The 13,347-nt window shown below is 40.8% G+C and overlaps 1 protein-coding gene across 1 annotated transcript in view; it reads right to left on the minus strand.

Moving 5' to 3' along the window:
* The window catches only part of PACS1 (phosphofurin acidic cluster sorting protein 1), a 186,529-nt gene that overhangs the window by 94,202 nt on the left and 78,980 nt on the right, over positions 1 to 13,347 (minus strand). The window lies entirely within an intron of this gene.

Genomic DNA, 13,347 nt, shown 5'->3' on the forward strand with positions numbered 1-13,347 from the left:
AAAGAAAGAAAGAAAAAGAAGAAAGAACATCAGTCATTGGATATTTCGGGTCTATCCACAATCTAAGATTATCTCATCTGCAAAGACTCTCAATCCAAATAAGGTGACATTCCTAAGTACCAGGGGTACGTTTTGAGGATCAATATTCAACCCACTACACCAATTAATATCCATCAGGCTGGGCTCCTAAAATAATGTGTGTTTGCCTCTCATGGCAATCATCACATTCCTCCTGGAATCCAATTTGACTGTGGAAAAGTTATTATTTACAGGAAGTCAATAGTGAATCTCTCGAGGCTATGAATGCTCACTCTCAAATTTATCTGTTTTGTAAATCAGAGTAAGGGTTTTTCCATAGGAAAAAAAAATGTAGCCAATTGAATTTCTACTTACTTTTCTGGCTGAGATTTCAAGTGGGAATGTATTCATTGTCCCAATGAAATTAGAGTAATAGTATCATTTTTTTTATTACCCACAATATAGACATTCTCATTTTTTACTTGAGTTTTAAACTATGGATTTATTCACTTTTTTTTTTCCAATTGCCTAGGAAGAAATTATTTTCCAGTTAGCTAGGGAGAACTAAGATTCTATCTACTCAAGTTATAATCTCCTTTGGGGAAGTTATAACTAGCTCTACTTCAGTTTCCTTTCTCCACTCTAGTGCCTTCTTTATTTTTATTTATTTGGTGGTTTTGTTTTTGTTTTAGAGATAGATTCTCGCTCTGTCCCTCAGGTTGGAGTACAGTAGTGTGATCTCAGCACACTGCAGCTTTGAACTCCTGACTTCTGGCAATCCTAACACCTTCATCCTCCTGAGTAGCTGAAAGGACAAGTGCATGCCACCATGCCCAGCTAATGTTTTCCTAATGCCACCAGTTCATGCAAATTACCTATTTGTGTATGTCTGTTTATCCCTTGTAGCACTTCTTGCCTGCCTGTACCACTCAGTGGTGCTACATATATATATATATTCTCTATTTCAGAGGCTGACGAAATTTCTTTAAACTTCGGCCATACACACAAAGAGGAGAATAACAGCAACAACACACAGATGCTTACCTCTGCCTCACCTATTCTAAATGCTCTACATATATTAGCCTCCTTTATCCTCACTAAGTGAGGATAAAGTACCCCTCACTTAGCCACATCTTACAGATGAGCAAACTAAGAGAGATGAACACAGATTAAACAGTGGGACCCAAATATGAACCTAGGTAGATGGCTCAGAGTCCATGTTCTTAACCACAATGCAAGCAAGACTGCCTCTGAGGGATGTGCCCAGATGCTAACACTGTTCTATTAGTGGTGATATGACAGGCGAGTTTTTAAAAAAATGCTTTTTGGTCAGGCGCAGTGGCTCACACCTGTAATCCTAGCACTTTTGGAGGCGGAGGCAGGAGGATCGCTTGAGCCTAGGAGTTGGAGACCAGCCTGGGCAACATAGTGAGACGTCATCCCCACCCACATTCCCCCTGCCAAAAAAAAAATTAGCCAGGCATGGTGGCACATGCCTATAGTCCTAGCTACTTGGGAGGCTGAGGTGGGAGCATCACTTGAGCCCAGGAGATTGAGGATGCAGTGAGCTGTGTTAGAGCTACCGTACTCCAGCCTGGCCGAGGGACCTCATGTCAAAAATAAAATAAAATAAAATAAATCTTTTCTATATATCCCGCATTTTCTATAAAGGTCATGCATGAATTTTTTAATCAGGAAAATATATATTTTTTAACTTCCAAGTTGGCCATTCCTGGAAAATCGGGAAAAATATTTTTTAAACAAAAATTTCACAATCTGTGTGGGTATAATATCATAACGGCAAGCATACAACACTATGAGCCAGATCCTGCTATGTGTAATGTATATAATTTAATCCTCAAATCAATTATAATCTTTATTTTATAGATGAGAAAATTGAGGTGCAGAAAAGTACTATAGCTTACCTGAGGTTATGCAGCCAGTGGATGTCAGCCAGGATCTAGCACCAATCTGTGTTAACTAGGTTAGGCTGTCTAAATTAGATATAAAACTTTGGTACCAAACTCCAGTCTGAATTACAGTCACCCTGCACTAATGTGTTGAAGGACAAACACCATGTCCAACTCTTATTTGAATACGACTCCTAGGACAGTGGTTTAAAAGAAAACAGGAAATGTGTGGCTTATTTAACTAAATGATAACCTTTACAATTCAATGTAAATATACTAGGGGAAGAAAATAAATCTGCTTTACCACACTAAGTATTAAAAAATCCAAGTGTTTTCATTCTGCAGACTTAATTGGACAATACTAGCCCAGATTAAACGGCACTTAAATTACCCCTTTCTAAACAGTGTCACAAATGCAGAATATTTCTCCCTTTGCCACTGGATGAGCTGGGCATGTTGCCAGATCTTTTTCTAATTAGGTCCTGTGGTTAATTTCTTAATCTGCTGATGTTTCCTTATAGCTTGTTAAATGTAAAGATAGCTGGAATTTTTCCACTGTTTCTGTGAAAGTGGAGTAATCGTCCATGCCAGTCTCATACGGGTGGACCACAGCTGCCATCCTTCACTTATCAGATCAGCAAATACCACCTGCTCCCCGACCCCCAAAACTGAAAAACCTATGACAGTCTCTTGGCCAGGCTGTGGGGAAGCAGGCACTCGTACATAGCATGTGGGAATGTAACTGCCATACCCTACAGAGGGCAGTTTGGTAATGTCTCCTCACCTTGCACATGCACATATTCTTTGACTCAGCATTTCTACTCTAATTATTTTACAGACATAGGTTGTCTATAATAGTGGTAGAATGGGAAGCCTAAAATATCCATCAACAATGACAACTATGCAGCTGTAAAAATGGGGAGATGGTAGGGTGGGGTGCACCTGTGGTCCCAGCTATTCAAGAGGCTGAGGTGGGAGGATTCCTTGAGCCCAGGAGGTTGAGGCTATAGTGGATGAATGAGGACACTCTCTCTGTACTGATGTGAAAAGATCTCTAAGATAAAATGTTAACTGGAAAAGCATACAGAACAGTGTATAGCATGTTGGCGTTTATGTAAAAGCATAAGGGAAATGAGACCAAATACCTATATTTGCTGGTATATGCATACAGTAACTGGAAGGATTAACATAACAGTGGTCACCAGAATGAGGTAGAGGTAAGAGTATGGAAACAGGACATTTTAGAAAACCCATTAATGACAGCTGCATAGTAGGCTTACAAACAGTCCAGATTAGGAGGAAGGAGGACTCTTAAGTAATTTCTGGAAGGGGAATTCCATACAATAAGTAGAAAAAATAAGTTTAAGAAAACCTGGGGCTATCATAAAGCATATTTATGCCAACAGGAAAGAAAAAAAGCAAGTAGCAATTAGAAATCATAGAGGATGTGAGGCTTGGGCTTTAAAAGGGGGAAAAAAAAAAAAAAAGAAAGAAAGAAATCCTGGGGTAAAAAACCCAAAAATTCACGAGAGAATTAAAATGTGAGTCAAAGTAAAATATGACATGATTTTAAGTAACTAGTGAAATTCATGAAAAAAATGCCATTTTGTCTTTATCTTAGGAACATTCTCATTTCAAGGAAGAAAATGTTAACTTCTGAGCCTGTTTCATAAAAAAAAAAAAAAAAAAAGAAAAGAAAATGTTGTATAAATATTAGAAATACAGTCAGCCCTCTATACCCACAGGCTCCACATCTGCATATTCAACTAGCTGTGGATTGAAAACATTCACAAATAAATAAATAACAGTATAATACAATACAATAAAAAACAGAGCCAGGCATGGTGGCTCATACCTATAATCCCAACTACTCAGGAGGCTGAGGCTGAGGCTGAGGCTGGAGGATTGCTTGAGCTCATGAATTGGAGGTTGCAGTAAACTATGATCACACCACCATACTCCAGCCTGGGTAACAGCCAGAGACCCTGCCTCTTAAAAAAATAAAAATTAAAAAATAAGCTGGGTGCTGTGGCTCACCCAGCTTATTTTTTAATTTTTATTTTTTTAATCCCAGCACTTTGGGAGGCCAAGGCGGGAGGACCGCTTGAGCCCAGGAGTTGGAGACTGCGGTAAGCTATGATCATGCCACCACACTCCAACCTGGGTGACAGAGCAAGACCCTGTCTCTTAAGAAATAAACTACACACAAGGGCAGGCGTGGTGGCTCACACGTGTAATCCCAGCACTTTGGGAGGCAGAGGTAGGCGGATCACGAAGTCAGGGGTTCGAGACCAGCCTGACCAACATGGTGAAACTCTGTCTCTACAAAAATTAGCCAGGCATGGTTGTGCACGCCTGTAGTCCCAGCTACTCGGGAGGCTGAGGCAGGAGAATAGCTTAAACCCAGGAAGCAGAGGTTGCAGTGAGCCAAGATCGTGCCACTCACTCTAGCCTGGGTGACAGAGCAAGACTCCATCTTGAGGGGAAAAAAAAAAACCCAACACACACACACACACACACACACACACACACACACAAATTTAAAAGTAAAGTGTAATAACTATTTACACAGCACTTACTGTGTATTAGGTATTACACGTAATCTAGAGATGATTTAAAGTATACAGGAGAATGTGCATAGGTTATATGCAAATATTATGCCATTTTATATATAGGACTTGAGCATCTGAGATTTTGGTATCCCTGGGGTTCCTGGATCCAATCCCCAGCTGGCATCGAGGAACAACTGTACTTAGATTTGTAGGGTTACAGTCACAATATTTATATATGATAAATACATGCTATTCGTTATTTTTCAACTTTTAGCCAGGAGGAGAACTAACTAAATATAATGGCATTAAAGGAACCAGAAACAAAAGTATAATGAAAACATTTAAAGTTACAAAAGTTACCAATTAAAACACTGAAAACAAAAACATAATTTCCATATATAAGGGGGTAGAGGAACAAAAACAGAGACCTGTACACTAAATTTTCATCTTTCCTAACAGAAAGTCAACTGATCTTTTATAAAGCAATAAAAGAGGTAAAAACAAATTTATAGGCCGGGAGCGGTGGCTCAAGTCTGTAATCCCAGCACTTTGGGAGGCCGAGGTGGGTGGATCACGAGGTCAAGAGATCGAGACCATCCTGGTCAACATGGTGAAACCCCGTCTCTACTAAAACTACAAAAAATTAGCTGGGCATGGTGGTGCGTGCCTGTAATCCCAGCTACTCAGGAGGCTGAGGCAGGAGAATTGCCTGAACCCAGGAGGCGGAGGTTGCGATGAGCCAAGATCGCGCCATTGCACTCCAGCCTGGGTAACATGAGTGAAACTCCGTATCAAAAAAAAAAAAAAAAAATTTATAGTCATGTCTCATAGGTGGAGCCTCTCCCTAGCTCAGGGGCTGATTCTGGTTGGTCCAAACTGAGCATGGTAGTCTTATTCCAAATGAGATATATTCTAAGAACAAGAGAACTGCAAAGAAATATTCATATGCATTGAGTAATCATATTGTTAGTAATAACAGTGGCATTATTTGAAAATACTATATACAGTATAAAGCAAATAAATAATTATGTTAAATATAAGTCCACAACATACGTCAATTTTAAAGGTAGCTGTAGAACTAACTCATCATTCTAAAAACAGGTGCATAGAGGGAAAGGGCCAAGCCCTTTGTCACTTTCGGCTTGCTCACTCACTCTACTCATGGCTATACAATAGCTGCTGCAACTCCTGTCATCACATCCTCAACCACACACCAACATCCAGAGGCATGAAATAAGGACTTTCTTCCTTAGGTCTCTTTTAAAACATAATTTGTATTTGTATCAATGTATCAGGTGTGTAGACATTTTTAAAAAACCAAACAGTTGTACTATAAGGCTTAATCAACAACGAAAAGTCTCCTCCTTCATCTTGAAGCCATTCTCACAGGGTTAATAAGAAATCTGGACAGAAATGTTGTCATAAATAAGCACTAATTAGGCTGCATTTTGGCCCACTTCCTGGTAACTGGAAGTCACACAGCACTAGATACCATTTGTATCCCATTGTTCCTCCTGATAGAATTTCTCCTCTCAGAATCGTTAAGTCTTTTAAGAATTAAGATGTTTTTCAGATCCCGAATTCCAGTGGAACAACTGACACCAACCAATTTGAAGACTTCCTCCCACAGAAGAACGAATCAGCATGAGAACACAGTTTCTTCATGTCCCTGTTCCATGACTTCACCCTGCACTCGTTAGCCGGTCACCAATCTCCACACTTTGGCTCACTCCAAAACCCTTAAAATCCCTATCCGTGAACTCCTGGGAAGACAGCTTTTAGGCTTCCCTCCACCTTGTCTCCTCGTTCAGCAGCGCTATCTTAACACTCAGTGTCTCGGACTATTGATGCTGCTCTGCTGGGCAACAAACCTATTATGGTTACAGTTCCTGCCCACTTCCCAGAGGGAACTAACCCTTTTCAACTCTTTTGGTATTCACCTTTGTATTTCTAAATAACATAAATAATAAATAATCTAAAGATAGATTTAGGCATTCAAATAAAGCTTTTATCTAAGTTTTTCAATTTTAAACATTATCTACTGCATTCCTCCAACGTAAAATTAAGATCTAGTTCTCTGACACCATAAAGACACACATGCTACCATTCCTTCATCTTCCCAATAGTTGTGTGGTAATATTTTGTTAAATCAATATTTGGTATTGGCTGGGTGTGGTGGCTCACACCTGTAAAACCAGAACTTTAGGAGGCTGAGGTAGGCGGATCACCCAAGGTCAGGATTTCGAGACAAGCCTCACCAACATGGTGAAACCCCGTCTCTACTAAAAAATACAAAAATTAGCTAAGCATGGTGGCAGGTGCCTGTAATCCCAGGGAGGCTGAGGCAGGAGAATCACTTGAATCTAGGAGGCAGAGGTTGCAGTGAGCCGAGATCATGCCGTTGCAGTGAGGCGAGATCATGCCATTGCACTCCAGCCTGGGCAACAGAGCAAGACTCCATCTCAAAACAAACAAAATTCAGTATTTATATGATTATGACTATGTAAATACTATCCTGTTTGGTTACATGGCATGCTATGACTATATTTCTTCCTTTATATAGCTTTAAAAATATTTTGGAGATTACCTTTTTCTTTTGGACTTTTTAGTTTTTAAATTTTCCAACATAACTCTAAAATTTCTCTTCATAGAATTACATTATATAGTCACTGAGTCTCATTTTTCCTAGGAGACCTCTCTCCTACAACCCATCTCTCCTAGGCCTGGGCCAAGTAAATACTTGGCATCCTGGGACTTTTCCTCATCAATACCTCGAGTATTCCCTTGTGAAAAGGGGTTCCTGGGTTGAATCCCTTTTCCTGGATTCCACATCTTCCTTCCTTAATTTACTCTCTAGTCTTGGAAGATCACATCCTCCAGACGGTCTGAGAAAATGTAGACAGGTAAATATTTTAAAACCCTGAATTTCTTTCTTTCTTTCTTTTTGAGACAGAGTCTCGCTTTGTCACCCAGGCTGGAATGCAGTGGTGGGATCGCGGCTCACTGCAACCTCCGCCTCCAGGGTTCAAGTGATTCTCCTGCCTCAGCCTCCCGAGTAACTTGGATTCCAGGGATGCACCACCACGCCTGGCTAATTTTTGTATTTTTAGTAGAGATGGGGTTTCACTATGTTGCCCAGGCTAGTCTCCAACTCCTTACCTCAGGTGATCCACCTGCCTCAGCCTCCCAAAGTGCTGGGATTACAGGTGTGAGCCACCACATCTGGCCGAGACCCTACATTTCTGAAAACATTTTTATTTTCACTCTCGATTTGACAGTTTGACTGAGTGTAGAATTATGGACTGAAAATTTTTCCATCAGACTTTAGATGGCATTATAATGTATTATCTTTTAGATCCCAGTGCTATTGTTAAATGGTCTAATGGCACTTGTTTTAGATCATTTTTATGTGACTTTTCTCTCTGGATCCCTTTAAAATCTGTCATCAGTGTCATAAAATTTCCTGACAATGTACTTTTTTGAGGGTCTTTTTCATTCTGGACTCTGGGTGAGCACTTATCCATCTGAGACCTTAATTTCAGGAAAACCTCTTGTGTTACTTTTTAAATAATGTCTTGTCCTTAACCTTTCTAGAACTCCAGTAGTCAGATGTTGGACCTCCTAGGTATTCTTTAACCTTCTTTTTTCTTCCACTTACTGTCTGTCTCTTTGACCAACTGCTTTACTCTCTCTGTCATCCAGGTTGGAGTGCGGTGGTGCAGTCATTGCTCACTGCAGCCTAGAACTCCTGGGCTCATGCAATGCTCCCACCTCAGCTACCCAAATAGTTAGGACTAGGGGTGTGCCCCACCACACCCAGCTAATTTTTTGTATTTTGTAGAGACAGGGTATCGCCGTGTTGTACAGGGTGGTCTTAAACTCCTAGTCTCAAGTGATCCTCCTACACTGACCTCCCAAAGGGTTGGAATTACAGCTGTAAGTCACCATGCCTGGCCTATCTTCCAACCTCTTTATGGCAATCCTCATTTAGTGAGGTTTTTCAATTCTCAAGAACATTCCTGAATAATTCCTTTACTTGGCATCCTGCTCTTGTTTCCTTGATATAACATCTTATCTCTTTGAGGAATTTGTTTTTCAAAGTGCAGGCCGGGTACAGTGGCTCACATCTGTAGTCCCAGAACTTTGGGAGGCCAAAGCCAGTGGATCACTTGAGCTCAGGAGTTCGAAACTACTCTGCACACAATGGCAAAATCTTGTCTCTACAAAAAATACAAAAAAAAATTAGCCAGGCATGATGGCATGTATCTATAGTCCCGGTTACTTGGGAGGCTGAGGTGACAGGATCACATGAACCCAGGGGAAGGAAGCTGTAGTGAGCCAAGACTGTGATCATGCCACTGCACTCCAGCCTGGGCAACAGAGCCAGACCCTGTCTCAAAAGAGAAAAGAGGTGCTAAAGAGCTAACTAGAAATTCTGTGTGGATGAGCATCGCTTGCTTACTGTGGGACCTCATAGCATGTGATGGGATAGGGCAATTCTAAATACCATGTTTGAGTTTTTTTCCATACGGTAGTCAATTTCTCTAGAGAGAAATGTTATAATGTCCTGGCTGAGGGGCTTATAAACAAGTGTTCTAGAAGCCAAGGATGGGTCAGTTTCTCTGAGGTAAGTCTTTCAATGGGCACAGATGGTGTCTGTGATAACAAGCCCCACAGCCAGGACAGTAGGAGCCAAGACAGGAAGGTAGGTGGAAAGATCTGACTGAACATACAGACTTCAACTTAATCTACTATTTTGGGTAAGAAACCTGCCTTCCACCCTCATGTATAACAGGGTTTCCCTAAGTTAGACTTTGACACACATATTCTTTGGGAATGGGGATCTGGGGTGCTAACACTTCCACATTCAGACTTTCAACTCATTTTCCTGTTTTCTGCCCCAAAGTACATCCTATATTCACAGATACTTAAAACTTACCCCAGAGAACATGGCCCACAAGTGGCTGAAAACAGGACTGCTTCCTGTTAGCTTCCTCTACTACAAATACTTGGTGGAGAAGATAAAGTTGAAACCTAAATTACTCATCATATATGCACCTACGTTTCAGTTTTCAAAATTTTGTAGGTAAAATTCTGGCCCATTGCAATCTCTGCTCCCAATCTCTCCATCCTTATAGATTTGTAACTTTTTTCATTTCTTTTTGGGGGGGGAGTGGGGAGGAGTCTTGCTCTGTTGCCAGGCTGGAGTGCAGTGGCACAATCTTGGCTCACTTGCAACCTCTGCCTCCTGGGTTCAAGCCATTCTCCTGCCTCAGCCTCCCAAGCAGCTGGACTACAGGTGAGCACCACCACACCCAGCTAACATTTCTATTTTTTTTTAGTAGAGACAGGGTTTCACCATGTTGGTCAGGATGGTCTTGCTCTCCTGACTTTGTGATCTGCCTGCCTTGGCCTCACAAAGTGCTGAGATTACAGGCATGAGCCACTAAGCCCGGCCTGATTTGTAACTTTTTAAAAGAAAATTCCTTTATTATCATTTTAGTGGGGTTGAGGAGGGAGCAAACATAATCTATCCCATTTCTCTATCTTCTAAAAGTCCCCCCGACCCCAAAGACATCTGTTCATTTGTCATTGGTCATAACTTGGTAAAATCATCCTACATAATTGAGGGGAGACAAAAGTATCAAACAAAGCAAAATTACCAGAACTTGGGGGCAGAACACTCTTCCCAGAAGAATATCACCACAGAGAGGAATCTGATACCTGAACAAGACAGTCGTTCTGGAAAAGAGAATAAGCAACCTAAAGTATAATCATTGTCTAGTGAGTGAATACTAAATAGCTCCCTTTATTAAATCATGGAAAGATTTTTTAAAAGATCAACTTTAGGCTGGATGCAGTGGCTCATGCCTGTAATCCCAGCACTTTGAGAGGCCAAAACAGGTGGATCACTTAAGGCCAGGAGTTCGAGACAAGCCTGGCCAACATGGTGAAACCCCATCACTACTAAAAACACAAAAATTAGCCAAGTATGGTGATGTACGTCTGTAATCCCAGCTACGCAGGAGGCAGGAGAATCGTTTGAAACCAGGGACGGGGGGTGGAGGTTGTAGTAGTGAACCGAGATCACGCCACTGCATTCTGGCCTGGGGGACAGAGTGAGATTCTGTCTCTAAATAAATAAATAAAATTATTTAAAAGCAGCAGCAGCAGCTTTGTGGAAGATATCATTTACAGACAATAAACAAAATTTACATTCAACAAAACAGCATAATCACCCTCACAATAAAGATGCTGAACATTTCCATCACCCCTGAAAGTTCCTTTGTGCTTCTCTGCAATTTTCCCTCCACCCAAGCCCCAAATAACCACTCATGTATTTTCTTGTCACTATCCACTTGTTTGTATCTTTGAGATTTTTATGTAAATATACAGCATGTATACCTTTGGGTCTGCCTGCTCTCACAAAGCATGTTTTTGATCTGGGTTCATGCTATGGTTGTCTGGAGCTCCTTTCTGCTCAGAAATTACAAACATTTTCTCCCATATTGTACATTTTCTTCATTCCTTTCTGAAGAGCAAACATTTTAATTCTGATAAAGTCCAATTTAGCATTCATTTATTTTATGGTGTGTGCTTTTTGTATCCTACTTAAAAAATCTTTTCATACCCAGAAGTCACATGAATGTTTTCCCCAACAATATTTCCAGAAGCTTTATAGTTTTAACTCTTTTAGGGCTTTGGTCCGTTTTGAGCTTTCTGGGTAGCATATATGGGCTAATGTTTGTTTTCTTCCACACAGATACTCCATTGCTGCCGTACCATTTGTTGAAAAGATGTTCGTTTCCCCATTGAATTGCCTCAGGACCTTTGCTGCAAATCAATTGTTCATTTACGTGTGGGTCTATTTCTGGATTCCATCCTCTCATTTATGTATATATCTTCTTTTGCCAGCATCACAGCCTTGTGGTGCTGTAAAAGTCAGTCCTCAATTTTTGCTAGCTTTGCCAGTTCTAGGTACTCTGCATTCCATAGAGGACTTCTGTCTTCTGGGGACTTTTTTTTATATTCTAGCAGGCATGCGCCTGTGTAATTTGGCAGACAGCCAAGGATTTAGGCTGATCATATTCAGATTTAGGGGCTCACACACTTTCATTTTTAAACCAGCTTTTCAATTTCTACAGCAAGAATTTTGATTAAGAATGTATTGAATCTACAGATGAATTTGTAGAAAATGGATATATTTATGATACTGAGATTTTCAACCCACAAGCCTATTTATACTAATATTTTGTAGTTTTCAGTATGTTTTACATACATTTTGTTAAATTTATTCCTAAGCACTTAATGCATTTAGATGATATGGCAAGTGGAACACTACATTAATTTTTTTTTCCAGTTATCTGTTTTTTTTGGTATACTGACAAAAACACAAATGGTTTCCTTGGTATAAAGATCTTGCATCCTATTATAGCAGTGAGATCCTACTGTGTCTTGCTAAACTCACTTACCAGTCCTGGTAGACTTTTTATTTTTATAGTTTAGAGACAGGGTCTCACTCTGTTGCCCAGGCTGGAGTGCAGTGGTGCTATCATAGCTCACTGCAGCCTTGAATTCCCAGGCTCAAGCAATCCTCCTGCCTCAGCCTCTAGGGCAGCTAGGACTACAGGTGTGTGCCACTACAACCAGCTAATTTTTTAAAACTTTTTTGTAGAGATGGGATCTCACTTTGTTGCCCAGGCTGGTCTTGAATTCTTGGACTCAAGTAGTCCTCTTGCCTTGGACTCCCAAAGCACTGGGATTACTGATGTGAGCCACTGCACCTGCCTCAGTATTTTGAAGCTCTGTTATCAGGGACATACACATTGAAGATTTTTATATCTCTGTGAGATACTGACCTTTTCATCATTATAAGGTATCCTTCTTTATCGCTGATAATATTCCTTGTCTTATAATTTATTTCTTTTGATGTTAATATAGTCACTTTAACTTTCTTATGTGTACTCTTTTCATGGTATAATCTTTTTCCATCCTTTTACTTTTAACCTGTGTCTCTGTGTTTAAAGTATGTCTCTTTTAAGCAGGTAAAATATACAAATCTTACAACAGTAAGTTTCCATTTGCCCTGCCCCATCTTAGTGCCATTGTTGTCATAATTTCATCTATATATACATTATATGTTTAAAAGGGTTTTTTTATTTTAGTTTAGTTTTTAGGTAGAGAAAAGGTCTCACCGTTACTTCTCGGCCTTTTGGCTAAGATCAAGTGAGAAAAGGTCTTGCCATATTGCCCAGGCTGGCCTCAAACTTCTGGGCTCAAGCAATCCTCCCACCTTGGCCTCCCAAAGTGCTGAGATTACAGGTGTGAGCCTCTGTAACCAGCCTATGTATATATGATAAACCCAGCACTACAGTGTTACACTGTGCTTTAAAATCTTGTTTCTTATGTCACCAGCAGGCACAGTGGCACAGGCCTGTAGTCTTAGCCACTCAGGAGGTTGAGGCAGGACAACAGCTTAAGCCCAGGAGTTCAAGGCTATAGTGCACCATAACTGTCCTTGTGAACAGCCAATGCACTCAAGCCTCAGCAACAGAGTGAGACCCTCATCTCAAAAAAAAAATCATATGTATCTTAAAGAAATTAGAGATAGCCGGGCGCAGTGGCTCAAGCCTGTAATCCCAGCACTGTGGGAGGCCGAGGCGCGTGGATCACGAGGTCAAGAGATCGAGACCATCCTGGTCAACATGGTGAAACCCCGTCGCTACTAAAAATACAAAAAATTAGCTGGACATGGTGGCACGTGCCTGTAATCCCAGCGACTCAGGAGGCTGAGGCAGGAGAATTGCCTGAACCCAGGAGGCGGAGGTTGCGGTGAGCCGAGATCGCACCATTGCACTCCAGCCTGC

This window comes from Cebus imitator, unplaced genomic scaffold (assembly GCF_001604975.1).
Source record: "Cebus imitator isolate Cc_AM_T3 unplaced genomic scaffold, Cebus_imitator-1.0 Scaffold102, whole genome shotgun sequence".
In the NCBI taxonomy this organism is placed as follows: domain Eukaryota; kingdom Metazoa; phylum Chordata; class Mammalia; order Primates; family Cebidae; genus Cebus; species Cebus imitator.